General features: G+C 37.9%; 1 pseudogene; it reads right to left on the bottom strand.

Moving 5' to 3' along the window:
• The window catches only part of LOC131407276 (cytochrome P450 2C18-like), a 35919-nt pseudogene that overhangs the window by 8949 nt on the left and 1280 nt on the right, over positions 1-25690 (bottom strand).

Here is a 25690-nt window from a genome sequence, read left to right as displayed (position 1 = left end):
AAGGCTGGTATTATCAACAGTTTACAAGTGAGGAAACTGAGGCTCATAGGCTTAAGAAATTTACTCAAGATTATAGCTAAGAGTAGCAGAGCCAGAGTTCATACTGAGTTCCTCCTGATCCTACTGCCATGCATTTCCTTTTTTTTTTTTTAATTTTTTGTTTATTGCAGTAACATTGGTTTATAACATTGTATAAATTTCAGGTGTACATCATTATACTTCTATTTCTGCATAGATTACATCATGTTCACCACCCAACTACTAATTACAACCCATCACCACACACATGTGCTGAATTATCCCTTTCACCCTCCTCCCTCCCCCCTTCCCCTGAATACCTGCTGGAGTTTTCCATTCTTAGGACACATTTGGCAGAAGACAGTATCTGATTCTTTTAGAAAAGCCAAAAGGGAATACCCCTCTGCACACATAACACTCCTTCCATCCTCTGCCCTAACCATGCAACTGTGATTCTGATCACGTGTTTTCCTGGGTGGGAAATAAGAACCTGAAAACCATAAAGAGATTTAACGAGGGCACGTGGAACATGATGGTCATTCTCCAACTCAGAGGAAGTCATTCTTCCCCAAAGTTACTTTATCAACTATTTCAAAATTATCTCTAGGAGGACCATTTTAGCCTCTTGCTACTTTTCTGCTCAGCCCATAAACTATGAGCATTTGTCTTCCTGGAGGTATAAATGTGCAATCCTTTATCTGAAACCCTGGAGACAATTGTTTTATCATATTCAGAATTGTTTGACGTTTTAGAAAGATATTATGATGTAAATGCTGTAAAGTTTATGATACACCCAATGATGTGGCAAGTACCAGACAGTCAAACACATTGCTATTTCTTTAGCAAAACATAAATAGTCACACAAAGTGGCATAAATAAGGAATATAAACAGATTCACTTCAGTTCACGTAAGGTTTTGGCTGCTGAATGAAACTGCCCCAAGCCTGCCTTGGTTTTTAAATTTCCAGGTTTCTAGTATTCCCGAATTAAGGATGAGGGGTTTCTAAACCCATATTACAGAAAAAAACCTTAGATCAGCTCTGTCCGACACAGTAGCCTTGAGTAATCCATGGTTATTTATATCTAAATTAAAGCTAATTACAAGTAAATAAAATTTAAAATTCAGTTCCTCAGTTGCGTTATTCACATTTCAGGTACTCAATAGGCACATGTGGCTAACAGCTCCCATCTGAGACAACACAGATATTCAGAATTCCCTCTTCCCCAGAAGATGGAAGTAGTAATTTCAACATTAATAAACTCTCAACTCTTCCCCTCAAAGTAGAATTGCCGGTGGGAATCCAAAAGTTAGAGCGACTTTGGAAGACACTTTGGCATCTCTTACAATACTAAACATACTCTTACCACGTGATTCAGCAATCACATTCCTTGGTATTTACCTAAATAAGGTGAAAAGTTATGTCCACACAAAAACCTGCACATGGATGTTTATAGAGGCTGTATTCATTGCCAAAACTCGGAAGCAACCAAGATGTTCTTCACCAGGTGAATGAATAAAGAAACTGAGGTATATTCAGACAATGAGATATTATTCTGCACTAAAAAGAAATGAGCTATCAACTCATGAAAAGACATGGAGGAACCTTAAGTGCGTATTACTAAGTGGAAGAAGCCAATCCGAAAAGGCTGCATACTGTATAATTCCAACTATACGACATTCTGGAAAAGACAAAACCACAAAGACAATAACAAGATATGTGGTTGCCAGGGGTTGGGGGAGGGAGGATGAATAGGCAGAGCACAGAGGATTTTCAGGGCAGTAAAACTACTCTGTATGCCACTACAATGATGGATACATGTCATCATACATTTCCCCACACCCATAGAATGTGCGACGCCAAGAGTGAAGCCTAATGTAAATGATGACCTTTGGATAATGATAATGTGTCAATGTAGGCTCGTCAATTGTAACAAATGTACCATTCTGGTAGAGGATGTTGACAATGGGGGAGCTCTGCATGTGTGGAGGCAGGAGGCACACGGGAAATCTCTGTACTTTCCACTCAATATTGCTGTGAACCTAAAAGTGTTCTAAAAAGTAAAGTCTGTCAAAGAAAATCATACAAAAACAAGAGAAGAGGGAATACTTTCCTAATCTTATTTTTTTTAATATTTACAAAAAACATACAGAAATTATCATTCTCAGTGATGAGATATTAAGCCTCCACCCTTTCCTGGATATCAGAAATGAAACAAGATGTTTACTGTCACCACTTCTATTCAACACTATCCTGGACATGCAGCCAGTGTGATAATGTGATAAAGAGAAAGTAAAGTCATGAGAATTGGAAAATAAAAAATAAAACAAATATTAAGCCAGATCGCAGAGCTGTGTACTCAAAAATCATAAATGAATCCACAAACAAATTATTAGCAATGATAGGTGAATTTAGAAAGGTTGCTAGGCAGAAAATCATCAAAATAATAAAATCAATTATATTTCCATATAACACAAAAAGTGGAAAAAGGCATTTTAAAAATTATACAACATAAACTAACATCAAAAATATCATTGATCTAGGAAAAACCCAATAGATGCGCAAGCTACTGTACTGAAAACAAAATAACATTGAAAAATTAAAGAAAGCCCAAATAAATTCAGAGAATATATGATATTCATGAATTGAAAGATTCAAGGTGTCAATTATTTCCAAAATTAACTTAATACCACCCTGATAAATCATAGCCGGGTGTTTTGGGTAATTGACAAACTGATAGTACAATTTATTTGGAAATGTAAACAGCTAAAGAGTAGCCAAAACAATACTAAGAAGCAGAACAAATTTGGAAGACTTACACAGCCAGATAGCAAGACTTGTCCTAAAGATTTATACCAAACTGGAAACAACACAAAATCCATCAAGCTGCCACACGTATGACTTTTGCTCTTCTTTCATCTTGCATTACCAGAGGATCGAAACCATACTGTGAATATGGGAACTTCAAGAGCACTGAGGTCAGTGTAGGAGAAGCAAATCTTACCTTGGGGATGAGGTAGTTTCTGAATTTAACGTCACAGGTCACTGCATGAGGCAGGTTGTTGGGGATGAGGTCAAGGTATCTCTGGACCTCATGTATCACGGCATCCATGTAGGGCATGTGGCTCCTGTCCTGCATGCAGGGGCTCCGGTGTCTGCCAATCACACGGTCAATCTCTTCCTGGACTTTAGCTGGTAAGACACAAGTAAGACTGATGGAAAAAGAGAAAAATGCATAGCACATTTGCTTTCCAATTCAGGGTTACGTGAAGCACTATAAAGGTGTTCTAACATCATTATAAACATAAATTATATGCCCAGAAGTACACCTAGACATAGAGAGAGAGTGCCAGAATATAGATACATACAATTCTCATGCAAGCTAGGCTTTGAGATACATTTGTGCACACTTATATATTAGCGTACAGGATAATTAATACAAGTAGAAATAATGAAATGCTTCAAAATATAAATAATACATTACCAACTTAAGAAATTATTGTCCTTGCAGAAAGAAAAACAGGAATAAAGTATTAATTTCATATAAATATAATATATGATGTTATAAAAATAAAATTCTACTAACTGATGAATATGTATGCATGGTTTGTATGACTACATGTGTGTTGTGTGTGTGTATTTGTTGCAACTTGCAATGATATCTTCTCTCATATTCACATGCCCCAAATGTGGCCACTTTGAAACATTCTAGCCGTTTCCTCTGAAATTTATGTTTCATATTTCTATAATGACTATTTCTTGATTCATCCATTTTTAGACAATGTCTAATGACTTTCTGGTAAGAGATGTGAGAGCTTACATCTCAACCACCACCCCATAAAAAATACACATACCTACAAACAGATGCACACACACACTTTCCCTCACTCCATTTCCCCCAATGTATTTATATCACGATTTTTTAATATATCAATATTCATTGTTTATAACATGAAGATTATAATAAATATTGTACAGGTAAGAAATGATTATGTTTGATCTTTTGTACATTCTTGGGCTTGTAAGTGCCTATTTCGAGTCCTAATTTTAGATGCCAGTTTAGAGTTATTGCAACTGTTCAGGTAGATGTTTCAAACTCCTAGTAATAATTTTCTCATTACTGGAAAATCTGAAATAATCAATCATCTCTCTTTTGTTCTTGGTGTCTCCTCTTATATCTGCTTTATCCACCTGGTCCATTTTGAAATACGTGTTTCCTAAGCCTGGTGCCTAGCGCCCTTCCTGAAACTTCCATTCTCCTTCATGAGATCTCCTGATTCCTGGAGCCCAGGGCTTCCTCTGATGTGATTTCAGATATTTGGATGGATCATATCCTTCAGTATCATTCCGAGAGAATAAAAACAGAAGGCACCTTTTTTGTCAAATTGTAGATCTGAAAATATCCTTTAACTATTAATACTTAAGATGATAGTTGCTCTCGAGAATTCTAAGGCCGTACATGACCTGATTTATCTCTGCAAGTTTTTATGAATTTCTCTTTAATCCTGGTGTTCTGAAGTTCCATGACCCTCTGTCTTGGGGCAGATATTACTTCATTCACTTTGTTGGGTATTTGGTGAGAATTTTCTATCTAGACGGCAGAAGATGGAGGTCTTTTCTCGGGAGCTGTTCATTCTCTGGGGTATATATCTGGCTGCTGAATTTTAGGAACAGGATGGAGAAAGGCGCTAAGGGTCTCAGAATTCAAATGGACTCTTACTTAGTCTTTTTTTTTCAGCCCTACACCTCACACTTTCCCTGTCGCTGCCCAGTGTCCCTGAGTGCAGGGCCTCTTTGGTTCCGTTTCTCCAGAGAGTTAACCTCCCTTTGCTGTGGAGGAAAAACAGTTACCTGCTGTTACTTCTCCACAAGAGAAGTTGTGGAGGGAACCGGGGCAGGGAGAGCCTGCTGTTTTCTGCTCCATTCTCCCTATACCTTCTTTGACAATTGCTTCTTCCAATACCGAACGTTATGTGGCTGTAGGGGTACAAATTTGGTTGTTTACCCGTGATAAATCTGCTGTTTTTGAAATTTAGGTAACAACTTCAATCTCTCTACTAAGTTGGTTATCAGCCCTCCATTGGCTCTCGATGTTTCAGAAATTTGTTAAAGACTTCATGATTGTTTGTTGTGCTCCTCTTTTCCAACGTAAACAGGAGTAACTCTTATTTGTAATTAATCATCATTTCAATGGGATTCTGACCCAGAAAAACGTGATGTGTGAGCTAATCTGCTTGCAGAACCATACTCTATTTAAAGATAATTTTTTTTAATTATTTAAAAAACTTTTTCATAGGGGCTGGCAAGGTGGCATAACAGTTAAGTTCACCCACTCCACTTCAGCATCCCGGGGTCCACAGGTTTGGATCCCCTGCGTATGACTCATTAATTGCTGTGGCAGCATCCCATATAAAGTAGAGGAACATGGGCACGGATGTTAGCTCATGGCCCATTTTCCTCAGCAAGAAAAGAAGAGGATTGGGGCCCATGGATGTTAGCTCAGGGTTTATCTTCCTCACAACAAAAAAAAAAGTTGTTCATAAAAGATAGAACTATTGACTTGGAAAGAAATTTTTATGGCAAACACCATTTTTCTGGACTTATACTTCTGAAATAATAAAACTCCTTTAGAAGAGTGACATCAGCATAAGAAAAGAAAATTATAGGCCAATATCCCTGACGAACATAGATGCAACAATTCTCAACAAAATATTAGCAAACTGAATTCAACAGTACATTAAAAGGATCATACACTATGATCAAGTCAGATTTACCCCTGAGATGCATGAGTGGTTCAACATACATAAAACAATAAATATGATATGCCACATTAACAAAATGAAGGATAAAAATCATCTTAATAGATGCAGGAAAAGCATTTGACAAAATTCAACATCTTTTCACGATAAATACTCTCAACAAATTATGTACAGAAGGAATGTACCTCAAAACAACAAAGGTCACATATAACAAGCCCAAAGCTAACATCATACTCAACAGTGAAAAGCTGAAAGCTTTTCCTCTAGATCGGCAAGAACACAAAGATGCCTGCTCTCACCACTTCTTTTCAGTATAGTGCTGGAAGTCCTTGCCAGAGCAATTAGACAAGGAAAATAAATAAAAAGCATCCATATCAGAAAGGAAGAAGTTAAATTGTCTCCATTTGCAGATGACATGATCTTATATACAGAAAGACCTAAGGACTCTACCAAAAACTGTTAGAACGAATAAAAAAATTCAGTAAAGTAGCAGGATACAACTCAATATATAAAAATTAGTTCTGTTTCTATACACTAACAACAAACTATCTGAAAGAGAAATTAGGAAAACAATCCCATTTACAATAGGATCAAAAAGAATAAAATACTTAGTAATAAATTTAACCAAAGAGGTGAAAGATCTGTACACTGAAAACTATAAAACACTGATGAAAAAAATTGAAGAGAACACAATTAAATGGAAAGATATCCTGTGGTCACGGCTTAGAAAAATTAATATCGTTAAAATGTTCATATTACCCAAAGTGATCTACTGAGTCAATGTAATCCTTATCAAATTATAAAGACATTTTTCACAGAAATAGAGAAAGAAATCCTAAATTCACGCAGAACCACAAAAGACCCTGACTAGACAAAGCAATCTTGAGAAAGAAGAATGAAGCTGGAGATATCACACTTTATGATTTCAAACTATATTACAAAGTTACAGTAATCAAAACAGGGTGCTACTGGCATAAAAACAGACACACAGGGGCCGGCCTGGTGGCATAGTGGTTAAGTTTGCACACTCTGCTTCAGCGGCCCTGGGTTCATGTGGATTTGAATCTGGGACACAGACCTATGCACTGCTCATCAAGCCACATTGTGGCAGCAACCCACATACAAAATAGAGGAAGATTGGCACCAATGTTAGCTCAAGGACAATCTTCCTCAGCAAAAAAAAAAAAAAAAAACCCAGACACACAGACCAATGGAACAGAATTGAAAGCCCAGAAATAAACTCATGTATCTGTAGTCAACTCTCTTTGACAAGGGTGCCAAGAATACACAATGGGGAAAAGATTGTCTCTTCAATAAATGGTGTTGGGAAAACTCGATATTCACATGCAAAAGAATATAATTTGACCCTTATCTTAGACCCGTCACAAAAATAACTTGAAATGGATTAAAGACTTAACTGTAAGACCTCAAACCACAAAACTCCTAACAGAAAACAGAAGAGAAAAACTCCTTAACATGGTCTTGGCAATTATTTTTGATATGACACCAAAAGCACAGGCAACAAAAGCAAAAATAAGCAAATGGGACTACATCATATAAAAAGCTTCTACACAGCAAAAGAAACAATCAACAAAATGAAAAGGCAACCTATGGAATGGGAGAAAATATTTGCAAACCCTATATCTGATAAGGGGTTAATATCCAAAATATATAAGGAACTCATACAACTCAATAGCAAATAATAATAACAACCCAATAAAAAATGGGCAAAAGGACTGAATGACGTCGGCATCATGACAGAGTGAGCTTCCCTGTAAGCTCTCCCCAGATAAGATACAGCAAAAAGGACGCTCACGTACCAACAAAGGATCCTCACACAACAAAAGGACATCTGAGAGACCCATGCAGCTGTACATCTGAGAGTGGACCTGCTGGAGCCCCTGGAGGAAGTGGGGAGAGGTAAGGAGAAATCATTCCCCTCCCCACCTAATTGAAGGCTCCAGGCTTCATGGCTCCCAGAGAGGGGGAGGGGCATCCCTTTGTGGGATAACTGTCGCTCTCAAAGGTCTCTCACAGGCCATGGGAAAATTCCATACAGAGGAATCTGAACTGTAGCGGGGGTGCCATCAACATCTGAGCACCCCAGGAGAGCAGACAGCCACAGAAGAACCAGAAGCCCCCTGGGGATTGGACAGGCAAAAGAGAGAGCCCTTCCCTCCATACACCCAGGACTTCAACTCAGCCAGTCAGCCAGAGGGCTCCTGGATGGCAGTGGGCTAAGAATACACAGCCCTTGATCCCCACCCAGTGGCAGCAAGTGGAAACTGCAACCACGTATTTTTAGGATGAGGAAAAACAAGCCAAATACAGCAGGCACAATGCAAAAATACATTAAATCTCCAGACCAGAAGGAAAATGACAAGCACCCAGAAATCAACGCTGAAGGCACAGAAATTTATAACCTAAATGTCAGAGAATTCAAAATAGCTATCATAAAAAAGCTCAACAAAGTAGAAGAAAACACAGATAAACAATTCAATGAGCTAAGGAACTCCTTCACAAAAGAAATTGAAACCATAAAGAAAAACCAATCAGTATTGTAGGAGATGAAAAACACAATGGAGGAGCTAAAGGAAAATCTGGAAACTTTAAAGAACAGAGCTGACAATATGGAGGAAAGAATTAGCATTACTGAGGATAGGAATGCAGATATGCTCCAGAAGGAGGAGAGAGAACAAAGACTAAAAAGAAATGAAGAACATCTCCGAGAAATATCTGACTCAATTAGGACATGTAACAAAAGGATTATAGGAATTCCTCGGGGGGAAGAGAGGGGAAAAGGAACAGAGAGCTTATTCAAGGAAATAATCGCTGAGAACTTCCCAAACCTGGGGAAGGAGCTGGAAATACCAGTAAAGGAAGCAAGCAGATTGCCTAAATACATCAACAGGAAAAGGCCCCCTCCAAGGGATATAGTAGTAAAGCCAGCAAAGTCAATGACAAAGAAACAATGTTAAGGGCAGCTAGACAAAAACAAAAAATAACATACAAATGAATTCCCATCAGGCTCTCATCAGATTTCTCAACAGAAACTTTACAGGCTAGGAGAGACTGGAATGATATATTGAAAATTCTGAAAGACAAATCTTTGAGCCAAGAATACTCTATCCAGCGAAAATACCCTGTAAATATGACGGAGAAATAACAACTTTCCCAGATAAACAAAAGCTAAGAGAGTTCATGGCCATGAGATCCCCCACTACAAGAAATGCTCAAGAAGGCCCTCATGCCTGGAAAAAAAAGAGAGAAAGGGGATACAAAGCTTCGAGCAAGGAGAAAAAGAGGTAGACAAAAATCAGAAAAATAGTAGCTCTCTATCAGAATACATTAGCAAACACTTAAATACCAAAATCAAAGATTAAAGGAAGGAAAACACCAAAAATAAATATAACCTCATCACTTTAAAAACACACTCATCACAAGATGGAATAAGTTGTGACAATAATGACTTACAAGGGGAGGAGGAAAGGGATCAAATCGACTTTGTCTAAGGCAATAAGAGGTCATCAGAAAATGGACTGTCTCATCCATGAAATTTTTTATACAAACCTCAAGGTAACCACTAAACAAATAATCAGAACAGAATCACATATGATAAATAAAGAGAAAACTAAAAGAGTCATCATACAGAACTACCATACTGAATTGGTAGTCCAAAACACACAGGATGAGAAATAAAGGAAATGCAAAAGAACAGGAAAATAAGCAATAAAATAGCAACATTAAGCCCTCCTATATCAATAATCACTCTAAATGTAAATGGATTGAATTCTCCAATCAAAAGGCACAGAGTAGGGGGATGGATTAAAAAGCAAGACCCAACAATATGCTGCCTCCAGGAAACACATCTCAGCTCTGAACACAAACACAGGCTCAGAGTGAAAGGATGGAAGACAATACTCCAAGCTAATGGTGAACAAAAGAGCAGGTGTTGCCATACTTGTATCAGACAAAATAGACTTCAAGATAAAACAGATAATAAGAGACAAAGAGGAGCAATATATAATGATAAAAGAGACACTCCACCAAGAAGACATATCAGTTATAAATATATATGCACCCAACATAAGAGGACCAAAGTACATAAAGCAACTATTAACAAACCTAAAAGGAGATATTAACAACACAATAATAGTAGGGGATCATAATACCCCACTTACATGAATGGATAGATCATCCAGACAAAAGTCAACAAGGAAATAGTGGACTTACATGAAAAATTAGACGAGATGGACTTAGTAGACATAAACAGAGCACTCCATCCCAAAACAGCTGACTACACCTTCTTCTCAAGCGCTTATGGAACATTCTCAATGATAGACCATATGGTGGGAAAGAAGGCAAGCCTCCATAAATTTAAAAAGATTGAAATCATAACAAGTATCTTTTCCAACTATAATGTTATGAAACTAGAAATCAACCACAAAAAAATAACTGGCAAAGTGACAAAAATGTGGAGATTAAACAACATGCTACTGAAGAACCAATGGATCATCAATGAAATTAAAGGAGAAATAAAAAAAATCTGGAGACAAATGAAAATGAAAACACACCATACCGACTCATATGGGATGCAGCAAAAGCGGTCCTAAGAGGGAAACTCATAGCAATACAGGCCCACCTTAACAAACAAGAAAATTCCCAAAAAAAGAACCTTAAACTATGCCTAACAGAACTAGAAAAAGAAGAACAAACAAAGCCCAAAGTCAGCATAAGGAGGGAAATAATAAAAATTAGAGCAGAAATAAATGGAATTGAAACAAAAAAAACAGTAGAAAGTATCAATGCAACAAAGAGTTGGTTCTTTGAAAAGATAAACAAAATTGACAAACCCTCAGCCAGACTCACTAAGAAAAAAAGAAAGAGGGCTCAAATAAATAAAATTGGAAATGAAATAGGAAAAATTACAATGGATACCACAGAAATACAAAGGATTATAAGAGAATACTATGAAAAACTATATGCCAACAAATTGGACAATGGATCAATTCTTAAACTCATACAATCTCCCAAAACTGAGTCAAGAAGAAATAGAGAATCTTAATAGACCAATCACAAGTAAAGAGATTGAAACAGTAATCAAAAACCTCCCAAAAAATAAAAGTCCAGGACCAGATGGCTTCTCCAGAGAATTTTACCAAACATTCAAAGAAGATTTAATACTTATCCTTCTGAAACTGTTCCGAAAAATAGAAGAAGATGGAGCACTTCCTAACACTATCTATGAGGCCAACATCACCCCAATACCAAAGCCAGACAAGGACAATACAAAGAAGGAAAACTACAGGCCGATAAAACTGATGAACATAGATGCAAAAATCCTCAACAAAATATTGGCAAACCAAATACAGCAATATGTTAAAAAGATCATACACCATGACCAAGTGGGATTATACCAGGGACACAGGGATGGTTCAACATCCACAAATCAATCAACGTGATACACCACATTTAAAAAACGAGGAAAAAAAAAACACACGATCATCTCAATAGTTGCAGAGAAGGCATTTGACAAGATCCAACATCCATTTATGATAAAAACTCTCAACAAAATGGGTATAGAAGGAAAGTACCTCAACATAATAAAAGCCATATATGACAAATCCATAGCCAATATCATGCTCGATGGGGAAAGACTGAAAGCCATTCCTCTGAGAACAGGAACAAGACAAGGGTGTCCACTCTTGCCACTCTTCTTCAACATAGTACTGGAGATTTTGGCCAGAGCAATTAGGCAAGAAAAAGGAATAAAAGGAATACAAATAGGCAACAAAGAAGTGAAACTCTCACTATTTGCAGATGACATGATTTTATATATAGAAAACCCTAAAGAATACATTGGAAAACTATTAGAAATAATCAACAACTCCAGCAAAATTTCAGGATACAAAATCAACTTACAAAAATCAGTTGCATTTCTGTATGCTAATAATGAACCAACAGAAAGAGAACTCAAAAAGGTAATTCCATTTACAATTGCAACAAAAAGAATAAAATATCTATGAATAAATATAACCAAGGAGGTGAAAACTATCCAATGAAAACTATAAGACATTATTGAAAGAAATCAATGATGACATAAAGAAATGGAAAGATATCCCATGCACATGGATTGGAAGAATAAACATAGTTAAGATGTCTATACTACCTAAAGCAATCTACAGATTCAATGCAATCCCAATCAGAATCTCCATGATATTCTTCACAGAAATAGAACAAAGAATCCTAAAATTAATATGTGGCAACAAAAGACTCCAAATAGCTAAAGCAATCCTGAGAAAAAAGAACAAAGTTGGAGGCATCACAATCCCTGACTTCAAAACATACTACAAAGCTATAGTAATCAAAACAGCATGGTACTGGTACAAAAACAGACACACAGATCAATGGAACAGAATTGAAAGCCCAGAAATAAAACCACACATCTACAGACAGATAATCTTCGACAAAGGAGCTAAGAACATAGAATGGAGAAAGGAAAGTCTCTTCAACAAATGGTGCTGGGAAAACTGGGCAGCCACATGCAAAAGAAGGAAAGTAGACCACTTGCTTTCACCATTCACAAAATTAACTTAAAATGGATTAAAGACATGAAGGTGAGACCTGAAAAACTATAAAACTCCTAGAAGAAAATATAGGCAATACGCTATTTGACATTGGTCATAAAGGAATCTTTTCAGATACCATGTCTACTCGGACAAGGGAAACTAAAGAAAAAATAAATAAGTGGGACTTCATCAGATTAAAGAGCTTCTACAAGGCAAATGAAACCAGGACCAAAATGAATAGACAACCCACCAGCTGAGAGAAAATATTTGCAAATCATATACCCAACAAGGGGTTAATTCCATAATACATAAAGAACTCACACAACTGAACAACAAAAAACAAACAACCTGAACAAAAAATGAGCAGAGGAAATGAACAGACACTTCTCCAAAGAAGATATACAGATGCCAACAGGCATATGAAAAGATGTTCAACATCACTAATCATCAGGGAAATGAAAATCAAAACTACACTAAGATATCACCTTACACCCACTAGAATGGCTATACTCACCAAGACACACAAAAAAACAAATGTTGGAGAGGTTGTGGAGAAACGGGAACCCTCATTCACTGCTGGTGGGAATGCAAATTGGTGCAGCCTTTATGGAAAACAGTAGGGAAATTCCTCAAAAAATTAGAAATAGAAATACCCTATGAGCTAACTATCCCATTAGTGGGAATCTATCCAACAAACCTGAAATCAACAACCCAAAGAGGCTTATGCACCCCTATGTTCATTGGAGCATTATTCACTATAGCCAAGAAGTGGAAGCAACCCAAATGTCCCTCGACTGATGACTGGATCAAGAAGATGTGGTATATATATACAATGGAATACTACTCAGCCATAAAAAAGAGAAAATCGTCCCATTTGCAACTACATGGATGGACCTGGAGGGTATTATGTTAAGTAAAATAAGTCAGAGAGAGAAAGACAAACACCACATGATCTCATTTATATGTGGAATATTAACCAACACATGGACAGAGAGAACTATATGGTGGTTACCAGGGGCAAGGGGGTTGGGGGCTGGGCACAAGGGGTGAAGGGAGGTATTTATATGGTGACTGACAAACAATAACGTACCACCAAAATTCCACAATGTTATAAACTATTAAGACATCAATTTAAAAAATGGACAAAAGACCCAAATAGACATTTTTTCCAAAGAAGACATACAAATGGCCAAGAGGTACGCAAAAAGGTACCCAACAACTAACATTAGGGAAATGTAAATCAAAACCACAATGAGTTAACACCTTACACCTGTGAGGATGGCTATTATCAAAAAGACAAGAGATAAGTATTAGCAAGGATGTGGAATAAAGGGATCCCTTGTACACTGTTAATGGGAATGTAAACTGGTACAGCCATTATGGAAAACAGTATAGAGGTTCCTCAAAACATTAAAAATAGAACTACCATATGATTGAGCAATCCCACTTGTGGGTATACTTCCAAAGGAAATGAAATCAGCATCTCAAAGAGATAACTGCACTCTCATGTTCATTGCAGCATTATCCCCAGTAGCTGAGATATGAAAACAACCGCAGTGTCCATCAATGGATGAGTACATAAAGAATACGTGGTGTATACACATATACAATGAAATAATATTCAGCTATAAAAAAGAAGGAAATCCTGCCATTTGCAACAACGTGGATGAACCATGAGGACATTATGCTAAGTAAAATAAGCCAGGCACAAAAAGGCACATTGTACTCCTTAAATATATACAATTTTTATTTGTTAATTATACCTCAATAAAGCTGGAAAAATAAAGTTGTTTAAAAAGGAAAAAAAAAATCCTTTAGGCACATCACTATCTAAATAGTATATATCTTTTTTGTAAATCTAACCTTTTAAAATACTTCCCAAATTATGGAAATTTTCTCAGGCCTTCTCACCTAATTTCTAGAATTTCTGCTATATTTCAACAAATAGAGCTCCAATCTTCCTTACCCCAGCATTAGAACACTGCATCTTCAGAAGAAGGAAAGATTTCTACATAAACACACTTACCATTTAAAGTGGCCTCTTCTTAAGAAAACTAATATTCAATCCTAGGCCAATTTATGCGGCTGTTCCTGCTGCAGATCCCTTCCCATGAAATCCAGACATTTATCCAGTTCTTATTGATGAAATCCATAGTTTTATTGCTTTTGCTGCTACTCACACTCTCTTCGCTTCTCTCAGCCGTTCTGCCCTATCGTGCTAATTTTTCTCACTTTTATCCTTTGTTCACATTTGGACAAATTATAGCTGATGGCACAGAAATTTCAATAGTAAGTCTTCTCTAAGAAAAATAAGATGGAGGACCCTAGCAGTGTCTTCTCAACATCTTTTCTGAAGTTCACCCTGCCCACCATGTTGGTCATACCTGTGACCTCTGGGTGCTTCAGCAGGACGAGGAGAGCATATCTCAGGGTGGTGCTCGTTGTCTCTGTCCCAGCTCCAAACAAATTAAATGCAGTAGCTATCAAGTTGTCAAAAGTAAACTCCGACTCTTGCTTGTGTTTTTCCTAGAAATTATTTTATGTAATTAGTTGACAGTTTGCCACCATATTTAATTAAATGAATCCAAAATAACTCACACGGTTATAAAGTTAAGCAAACTTAGAAACTAGAGAGTGCAGTATTAAAACAACAACCGTATGGTATGGCAGAGTGTGTGGATTAGTTGACCCAATCTTCATTTCCTACCTCCTCATCCCTTCCTTGCACAAAAATTTCATTTCCCAACCTGTTCTGCAGCTACATTGGCCAAGTAACATATTTCATATCAATGACCTACAAGCAGGAACCTGTTGATGCCACTGTTTCTCTTTCCTTCTTCTTACTCACAACACAGATACAAAGGCGGAGGTGGTGTAGACATTATCTTGGAACACGAGTATTTGAGTACAAAGGCGAAGCCTAGGTATGGTGAAGAAAAGTGGAAGGCACCTGGTCCATGATACCTCAGGGATACTGTACTATCCCTGAACTGCCCAACGTGACACTCCTTGTATATGAGATAAATGGACCCAGTATTTCTTTAAATCATTGTTAATTGGGTTTTCTCTTGTTTGTAGGTAAACACAATCCCTGCTAGCACCATTGCAGAAATTGACAAGATTATTCTAAAATTCATATGGAAATTTAAGTGACCAAGAATAGACAAAACAGTCTTAGAAAAGAAGAATAAAATTGGAGGATTCACACTTCCCAATATCAAAACTTACATCAAGCCTATAGTAATCCAAATTGTGTGGTACTGGCATAAAACAAGATACATAGGTCAATGAAATAGAGTTGAGAGTCCAAACTAAACCATCACATTTACAGTCAAACGATTTTCAGCAAAGGTGCCAAGACCATTCCATATGGAAAAATATTCTTTGCGACAAATGGTGCTGGGACAACTGGATACCCATATGCAAAAGGATAAAGATGGACCCATTCCTCATACTATCATCAAAAATTGATTTAAAATAAATCATAGACCTAAATATAATAGCTAAAACAATAAACTCTTATAAGAAAATTTGGGGTGAATATTTGTGACCTTGGATTAGATCATAGTTTCTTAGATATGACACCACATGCACAAGAAACCAAAAAGAAAATAAATAAATTGGATTTCACAAAATTAAAAACTTTTGTATTTCAAAAGACGCTGTCAAGAAAATGAAAAGGCAACCCACAATATGGGAGAAAACATCTGCAAATTGTATATCGGATAAAGGACTTGTATCTATAACACATAAGAACACTTCCAGATCAACAATTTAAAAGTAATAGCTAGGGGCTGGCCGCGTGGCTTAGCGGTTAAGTGCATGCGCTCGGCTACTGGCGGCCCGGGGTTTGGACCCCGGGCGCTCACCGATACACCGCTTCTCCGGCCATGCCGAGGCTATGTCCCACATACAGCAACCAGAAAGATATGCAACTATGACATACAACTATCTACTGGGGCTTTGGGGAAAAAAAAAATGAGGAGGATTGGCAATAGATGTTAGCTCAGAGTGGGTCTTCCTCGGCAAAAAAGAGGAGGATTAGCACAGATGTTAGCTCAGAGCTGATCTTTCTCACAAATAAATAAATAAATAAATAAAAATAAAAGTAATAGCTAAAATTAAAAAATGGGCAGAGGATTGAAATAGACATTTCTCTAAAGACATATACAAATGGCCAATAAGCACATGAAAGAAGCTAAACATCATTAGCCATCAGGGAAATGCAAATCAAAACCACAATAAAAGACCACTTCATACCTAGTAGGATGGCTAGAATCAAAACGACTGACAATAGGAAGCATCAGCAAGGATGTGGAGAAGTTGTAACCCTCATGCGCTGCTGGTGAGAACATAAAATGTTGCAGCCACTTTCATTCCTAGGTTCTCTTCTAAGAGTTTTATATTTTTAGCTCTTATGTTTAGGGTTTTATCCAGCTACACTTCCTCCAAAAGTTAGATATAAAGCTACCATACGACCTAGCAATTCCACACCAAGTATATGCCTAAAATTAATTAAAACATATATCCACAAAAACACCTGTACACAAATGTCCATAGCAACATTATTCCTAATAGCCAAAAAAGAGAAACAGCCAAAATGTCCATCAACCAACGAACAGATATATAAAATGTGATATATCCACACTGGAATATCATTCAACCATATAAAGGAATGAAGTACTGATATATGCTACAACAGCAATGAACCTTGAAAACATGTTATGCGAATGAAGCTAGATGCCAAAGACCACGTATTGCATAATTCCATTAACATGAGATGTCCATATTAGCACATCTATAGAGACAGAAAGTAGATTAGTGTTGTCTAGAGCTGGGAGGCTTGGAGGGCAATAGGGGTGACTGCTAAAGAACACAGGGGTTTCTTTTCAGGGTGATGAAAATACTTAGAAATTGATTGTGGTGGTGAGCGCACAAGTCTGTGCTAATACTACCCTGTTGAATTGTACTTAAAATGTGTGTTGGGTATGATATGTGAATTACACTCAGGGAGATGTTACCAAAAAAATTAGCTAGACTCAAAACACTATAGGGAAGTCCAGAGGAACAATGCAGTTTTTAAGTATAGTATTGAGGAAATAGCCACAGTTAATTGAAATACCAGAGAACTTAGGGCCCTCCTCAGCACGTGATTAACGGAGAGGCGTCATAACATTGAGGAAATTCCTCGGAATATGTGCAAACTACTGGGACCTCGTATGGGTGAATTCCCCTGAAAAGATGTCCGTACTTTTCATGAGATTCTCAAATACATTGGACCCCAGAAAGATAAAAATCATTGTCCTAGCAGCAGAGGAGGCGGAGAGTAAAAATAATTTGTTTCTTCCCTCCTCCAGATTCTTCAAACCATTCCATCTTCTTCACTTCTTTCCATCTAGAACACATGATTTGGGCAGTCCAGTCAAAACCATGGACAGTTCTTTGCAAGTCACCTTCATCAGCATCCTTGACTCCTTGCCATTTTAGCCTGCTCACTGATTTCTCAATTCTGCCCAGTGCTACAAAGTGGTTGAATAAAATAATGGTGGCCTCAGATGAAGGAATTTCCTTCTCTAAAGTTTGCTCTTTTCAGTGTGTCTAGATTCTGTCTCTCCCCAGTTCAAGGAGGACTTTGCACATACACAAGTGTCCTCATGGCATCTGTATTACTCTTGTCATAAAATTTCCAATTTGACCCTACTATTATTCAAATTTACTATTCAGAATCACTATTTGAATCTTTCCCTCCTTGATTAACTTCTCAGATAGAATATCTGGTCTTATTATTGAAATTTCCCATACAGTTCCTACAATTTGGCTCTCATACTCTCCTCTAACCAAAACCAGTCTCTATAAACCTCTGAGAATATGATAAGATGGACAACTTGATTTTACTTCAGAATCCTCTTCATTTCCATGGTCTAGACTTTCATCAAGCTGAAGTCCAAAGAAATGAATAATCTCACAGCTGGTCCTTGAGCTCCATTCTCATCATACCGTTCACCCTACAGAACTCCCAGGACAATTTTCCCTAATAATTATTTGTATTCCACCCTTGTGGTGGCTCATACATATACTTGACCAAATCAAAACTTTTCATGTCAACATTCAGGTTGACAGTTACTTGACAAACACCAAACCCCAAGTCCATATCTCTCCAAATTCTTTTTTTTTGCTAGAAAGGTCAGCCCTGAGCTAACATCCATGTCAATCCTCCTCTTTTTGCTGAGGAAGACCGGCCCTGGGCTAACATCTGTACCTATCTTCCTCCACTTTATATGGTACGCCGCCACAGCATGGCCTGAGAAGTGGTGCATCAGTGCACGCCTGGGATCCGAACTCGGGCCGCCAGCAGCAGAGTGCACGCACGTAACTGCTACGCCACAGGGCCGGCCCCACCAAATTCATTTTTGATTATGTTCGGTTAAGGCTTTTCTCTTCCCTCCATCTAATCTCTTTACCACCACACACCTCTGAACCTCTCATTACATCATTCTACCCATCTGCAAGTCCCTCCCCTCTTCCTTATTGCAAATATTTAAAAATACATAAACCTCTGGACATGTAGGAAGCCCACGTAGATTAAACCCTTCCTTCTCACTCACCCACACACTGTGTGAAACGATAGCATTGACTTTCACTTTATGGCTCAGTATTTTGTATTTTCTAGCTTGTCTGTATTTCCATTTCACCTGAGGTGTACCTTCTCTTTGCCCTCAGGTAGATTATTAGTACCTAAGAAACAGGGTCCATGTATTCTAGTTATTTAACAAGTCAATTTTAAATCTTCCATGATGCTCAGTCCAGATCTATGCACACAATAGGTGCCTAAAGTTCTTCGCAAGCATTTCTTGACTGACCATTTAAACATTCCTACCAAGTACAGAACTAATCAATGAACCAAAAAATGCAGGCAAACGAATAACCAATCTGTCATTAACATTTTACCTCTTCCATTTTGATCAGGAAACAATCAATGAAGTCCCGAGGATTGTCAATGTCTAGGGATTCTTGGTGTTCTTTTATTCTCTCCAAAACATAACTTTTCACATAATTAAAATTTTTAAACAGTTTGTTGTGACTCCCTGGGAGATAATCCATGAGAGCAGGGAGATTATTGCAAACCTTAAAGATTAAAAAAATATTAAATTAAAAATTGAAGACATATGTACCATATACCAAGCCCTGGTTAAAAACTGAGGTGAATAAAAAATGGTCTCTATTCTCCAGAAGATTTGCTATTGTACATATAAAATAATTCTCCAGGCTGATAAAAGTATTTAAGGGCAAAAACTCTGACCAAATGATGACAATTTCCTATAGTTATTCATCAACCTTATAGTATTAAAGCATCTTTATGTCAATTCTCTCATTTTTTACATTAATTCTTCCCTACAACCTTGAAATATAGAATGGCATGAATTACTATGATTCACAATTTATAGATGAGGACAGAGAGCAAGAGAGCTTGGGCAACCTGACATAAAGCACAAAGCTATTTCTACTACTACCAGGCAACCTCAGAAATAGAATCACTATATCATAACTGAGAGGGATGCAAAAATGCCATGAAACTCAATTCAATATTTTATGGATAAAGCACCTGTGCACCAGAGCAGCTAACTGAATTATCTAAGATCACGTAATTTTATTCAGGCAGAGTGCAGGATGTATCAGCTCAGCACAGGGCAAAGTTGTAATGTTTGTGTACGGTTCAACACCAAGAAACCAATCATTTCTTCATGCCAAGCCCAATTACCTTGTCAGCTAGGACCCCAACTGAAGCATCTGACACCCCTACCCTAGTCAGTGTTCCCTGGCAGCATCTGTGATCCCAAACACTCTCCCTCCTTGAAGGAGATATTCTCTTCCTTCCTGAATTTGGGTATTTCTGCCAAGAAATGTGATGAAGAGGTCACTAAGTGCGATTGGAGGACAAGCCTGCGGGCAATGGAAACCTTTCAGCAAAAGCCTGGATGTCCATTCATGGCTATGGCCATGCTTTTGGGCCATCACCAAAGTAGTTTATGGAAACTGGGCTTTGGAGGTTCGTGGGAAAATGACTGGCCGGGAGATAAAGATCTTGAATTCCAGCTCTATATTCAAGGGTTTGTTTTCTTGTGTGTAAAATAAAGGGCTTGGCCATCTTGCCCAGATGTTCACTCCATAACACTAAGCTCTGGGCAGGTTGATGGTCTTCAAACATTCACTTCACATAGTAACATCAGCAAAAACGGCACAGTAGATGGCTCCAAAGGCCCATCCCTCCATAAAAAACACGAAAAATCAAGCAAAAACTGTGAGAATCAACTTGTCAGAGCTCTAGAAAACAAAAGTTTACAGCAATCAAGTGAATGCTGAACTGAGAAAAAGCCACCTTAAAAGTGGTGGGAAAGCTTTGTGGCATTTTTTTATTTGCCCTTGTCCCACCTCCCTTCTCAGCTTGGCAGGGGTCTGAAAAGGGCGGTTTCTTGTGTGGAGCCCTGGTTCCTGGTTCCAGAGGGCCCAGAGCAGACCTCACTTGCAGAGAATTGTGTTTCTCTATTCTAATCTGTCTCGGGCAACCTGAAGGACTGACACATGCACTTGTCTTTGTTTCCTTTAACTTAGAACTCAGGGTGGAAAGCAGCAGACATGACTCAAAAACCTCGTAAGGTGAATGAGCAACCCACAGCCTCCTGGGGCAAAAGATGACAGTTAAGGCATACAATAGAGCACCAAACCCCTGGGAAGAAAAGCTGAGGAGAAAGTATCTTCGGGAAATTAGGGCATTCAAAAGCACCCATGTATACTTAGGAATTTAGAAAGCTGCGTACATGCCCAGGGCAGGACATAGGCTAAGAAAAGACCTGAGAAAACCGAAGCTTCCACCTACGGCTGATCTCTAGGCTCAGTGCAAGCAACAAGTGAAGACCAAGACAGAGTTGAAAAAGGCCTGGCTATGCATTGAAGGAGTGCCCCAGCACAGCGCCATCTGGAAGAGGTATTTTCCCTCCTTCCTTCCTTCCTTTCTTCCTTCCTTCCTTTCTTTCTCTTTTTCTTTCTTTCTTAGTTTCTTTGTTTCTTTCTTACTCCCTCTATCTCTATCTCTGTCTCTATCTCCATCTCTCTCTCTCTCTCTCTGTCTCTCTCTCTCTCTCTTCTTTTTGGCTCCTCACATTCAAGGAAATCTCTGTCAAAATACTAGCTAAACACAAGCTACAGGAATAGATATTTCAGAGATCACATATGATAAAAAAAAAGGCTTTGCAAAAATAGTTTAGAAAAATCACTAAATAAACAAACAGTTACAGCCTATAGAAGGCAAAAAAAGAATCAAAAAAACCTATAGAAGCAAAACAAAACAAAACAAGGCAGAGGAAGTATCTGATTTCCAGAGTTGCCACATTATAATATCAGAACGTCCAGTTATCAAGCATTCACCTCACAGCTTTGTCTACATGGATTTTGGACTTGTCAGAGAGAAGAGCATAAATGATTTCTCAGGAAGGGAAAACTTGACCTCACCTGTATCCATCGAGAGCTCAGAATCCTCAGGTTTTCATTAAATCTTTCCAGCAAGTTAAGAAAATTCTGATCTCCGTATTCAAAACGATTGTGGAAAATAATGGAGCAGATCACGTTGCAGGGAGCACAGCCCAGGATAAAAGTGGGATCACAGGGTGAAGCTAAAGAATTGGAAAGATTTATAAAATACCATTAAAATATACAGATTAAACTTTGTTGTTGATAACGAGCAATTTTAGAATCTCTAAAGCAATATCTACCTAGAAATTTCCTTATCAGCAAAAATTTCAGTGTGCTTAATATCAACACATCACTTTTCCCTAAATGTGAACTGACCATTCCATCCTAGTTTATTTAATAGTGGGTTTTCCAAATACTCCATTTACATCACTGCCTTTGTTTACTCGATTCTGACCCAAGGTGCCTATTGTTTTGAAGAGCAATAGAAAAAAGTTTTAAAAGGCCACTTTTTAAAACACTTAATAATTCAGGTTATCAGTGCAGAATTACATCCATCTGGTAGGCTTGTACATGATTAAGCATTGATGTAGGAAGGAAGAAAATAGTTAGGGACATGGAAACCTTTTACATATAACGAATAGTTGGAGGAATTGCATGTAGAACCAGCAGTGGAAAGATTAAAGAGAGAAAGATTGTGGAAAAACTCAAGTTTTTGATAGCACAAACGTAAAAAAGCAAAAGCCATCAGTGTTGTATGAGAAGAAAAATTAACACAAATGAATATAAATTATAAGAAGACAGATTTGTTTGCCTAAAATAAAAGTAAAATGAGAAATCTTCATCTCAAACTTAAATCACAGATAAGGCAAATGAAAAGTTTAAATTGATAAACGGAGTCCTTTTATTTATTACAATTGAGAGAAGGAAAAAAAAAGAATTTCCTGCTCTAGGAAATCGTGCCCGTCATCACCAATCAGGCCCACATTTAATTTATCTGGACAGAATCTCCCCTCTTGTGGAATTCTGGATGTTGCTACATATAGCCATGAACAGAATACAGTATATTATAAATTTTTAATTGGACCATCATTTAGGTCAATTTCATCACTTTACAGATAAATATACCAAAGCAGAGGAAAATTTTTCTGTTTTATTGGGCAATATTTAAATGAAATTGTTATAACAAAATGATCAACAATCTTTATATGCAAAAAGCCCCCAAATTTATATCATAGACGTAATTAAGGGTGACTTGAATCAAAAGTGTTGTGAGGAAATGATAAGAAATTAAATAGTAGAAAATCTGTTTAGTTAACTGCTTCTATGCCAGGATCCTTTTCAGCTGAAACATGCCAAGACACTAAGCTTTCAGAAAATCTTTTATTTTAGAAGGTAGGGGAGAATTTGGGAAGGCCTGGAGATTTCTCTGTGTGTGTGTGATTCTCAGGTAAAATCTGATTTTTGATCTTTCCTTTAACTTCATTTGAGAAAGAGAATCAAAAAGCAGGGTAATTTGGAATCTAGGCTAAAGATCAGATTCATTGTAACGAGTACTTCAAGGTCAGTAGAGCTGGCACGGGGGGGGGGGGGGTGTAAATAGTTACCATAAAAGTTCTAACACAATATCCAATTGTTTTAAAAATGCAGTTGGGATTTTGTTTTTTATTCAGATGGTGAGGGCAACAGATCAGAAAATGATAACCATTGAAAAGGTACTTTGTTACTCAGTTCCCAAGAGGAGTGGGTGAAGCTTGCAGTACCACGTGGGGAAGCACCAAGATTGGTCAAGAAGCAGGAGGAATGAGTGGAAAGCATGGACCAGAGCCTTTACTGGGGTTTCAATGGGAAGAAATGAGCAAGGCAGGGTAGGCATACTGAGTAAATTTAGGGTTGGATAGTTTGAATAATTTGGGGGGGCTCTAGCCTATAGGGGTGGTCCCTACTTCTCCAGTACCTGGCCCTACGTTGATTTAGGGCAGGGAGAATATTGGCTTGATGTGTGAGAGTTTGATAAAGGAGGTGGCTGGGGGTATGGGCTTTGGATAGGTTGGTTTGCCAATCAAAAGCATGCTCACAGACAAGATATTTGCTATATCTAAGAATTAGCTAACTCTGAGAGAGGGCAGGTCCTCCCTGGTCTGCAAGGCTCCCAAGATGTCAAAGCATCATAAAATAGAGAAAATAAGAAACATGATTGAGATACCAATAAAGGGGGAGAGGAATATAAGGAAAGTTGAAAAGAGAGCCAACCAATAGGGAAGGCAGGGTAAAGACTTATTAATAATAGTTGAAGTCTAGTTACATAAACCATTTTATTATCTGGTATTTGTGTAATTTTCAGAATTATGCTATAGCACATATTTCTTAAAATGTATAAAACAATACAGTAAGTAGGGAGCAATACTAAATAACTCAAGCTGATAGTTTTAAAATAGTTGTTTATAGTAAAGTCAAGTTGATGAAGGCTACACCAAGGGGTGCAATCAAAAAATTAAGCAATTAAAACAATAGATGTGTATCATTATTGGCAAAAACTGTAGGCACGGGCCTTGGAAGAAACCCTCAGATGTGTCAGTAAGGTTGACCATACAAATATAGGCCAAGTAAGTGAAAGCACATGTCACTCATTTCATGCTACATTTCAAGGGTGTGGTGAGGTCATTCCCACCATGTTCACTTCACAAGTGTTCCCTGATGAAATGTTCTGGAATAGGTAAACCACATTTATGCTGTAGGAAAAACATTGCTCTCTAACTCTTTCAGAAAATGACTAAAACTATGCCTCATGATTTCTGATTTGAAAATAAGCAAAGTTCAGGAAAGACTAGCATTAGATGATCTTTTATACCCATACTGTATGCACAATGGAAAGTATACACACAAAACAAGAAGACATACACAAAAGCTCCCTTGACTCTCTGCTTCAAACCCTCTCTCCTACACATGAGGGCTAGTAGAAACTACCCATATGGAGTATTTGGCCACCCCTGAAATATTTTTGTGGAGGTTATTAGGGAAGAGGTCAGTGTTAAGGCCAGAGATATACAGTATAGAATCACTCACCATTGGTTTTTCTCAACTCCTCCACAAGGCAGCTGGCTTCCTGTTGAACTCGGTCCTCAATACTCCTCTTCCCCATTCCAAAATTCCTCAGGGTCATGAGGGAGAAGCGCCGGATCTCCTTCCATCTCTTTCCATTGCTGAAAATAATTCCTACCAAGAGGAGAAACAGAAACTAGAGCGGGGTCCTAGGCAAGAAGAAGGAAGTTGACACTTGCCAGCATGGGCTGGGCCAAGCTCTGCTAAGGAGATCCTTAAATTCCTGTTTTCCATTCTCCGCACTCCCATTACCAATGCTGAACATGCACACACACACACCTACCGTGTCCTGTATTAAGTCTTTCAGCCACTGGAAAACTGCCTCTTCCAGAAAACTCCTCCCCCTGATCAATAAGGGCTTCCTTCACTGCTTCATATCCATGCAAGACCACGGTGGGCTTCAAGCCCAAATACAGAGTGAACACAGGGCCATAGACTTTTGAGAGCTTGGAAATGGAAAGGAAATACAAATATTAGCAAAAGAAGTCACAATTTGGTCTAGATTTCATGCAAGTTTAAGACTTTAATCATCATTCTATTGTTGATATTTTTATTCTGCCAAACATAACTTCAAACATTTGTGGATCTTATACAGCCAAACGTCGCTTAATGATGAGGATAAATTCTGAGAAATGCATTGTTAGGTGATTTCATCATTGTGTGAACATCATAGAGTGTACTTACACAAACCTAGATGGTAAAGCCTACTACACGACTAGGCTATATGTTACTAATCTTATGGGACCACCATGGTATATGCAGTTCGTCATTGACTGAA

This window comes from Diceros bicornis, chromosome 6 (genome assembly GCF_020826845.1).
Source record: "Diceros bicornis minor isolate mBicDic1 chromosome 6, mDicBic1.mat.cur, whole genome shotgun sequence".
NCBI classification, from domain to species: Eukaryota; Metazoa; Chordata; class Mammalia; order Perissodactyla; family Rhinocerotidae; genus Diceros; species Diceros bicornis.
Note: the sequence above shows the minus strand (reverse complement) of the source record. Positions and strands in the feature narration are given on the sequence as shown.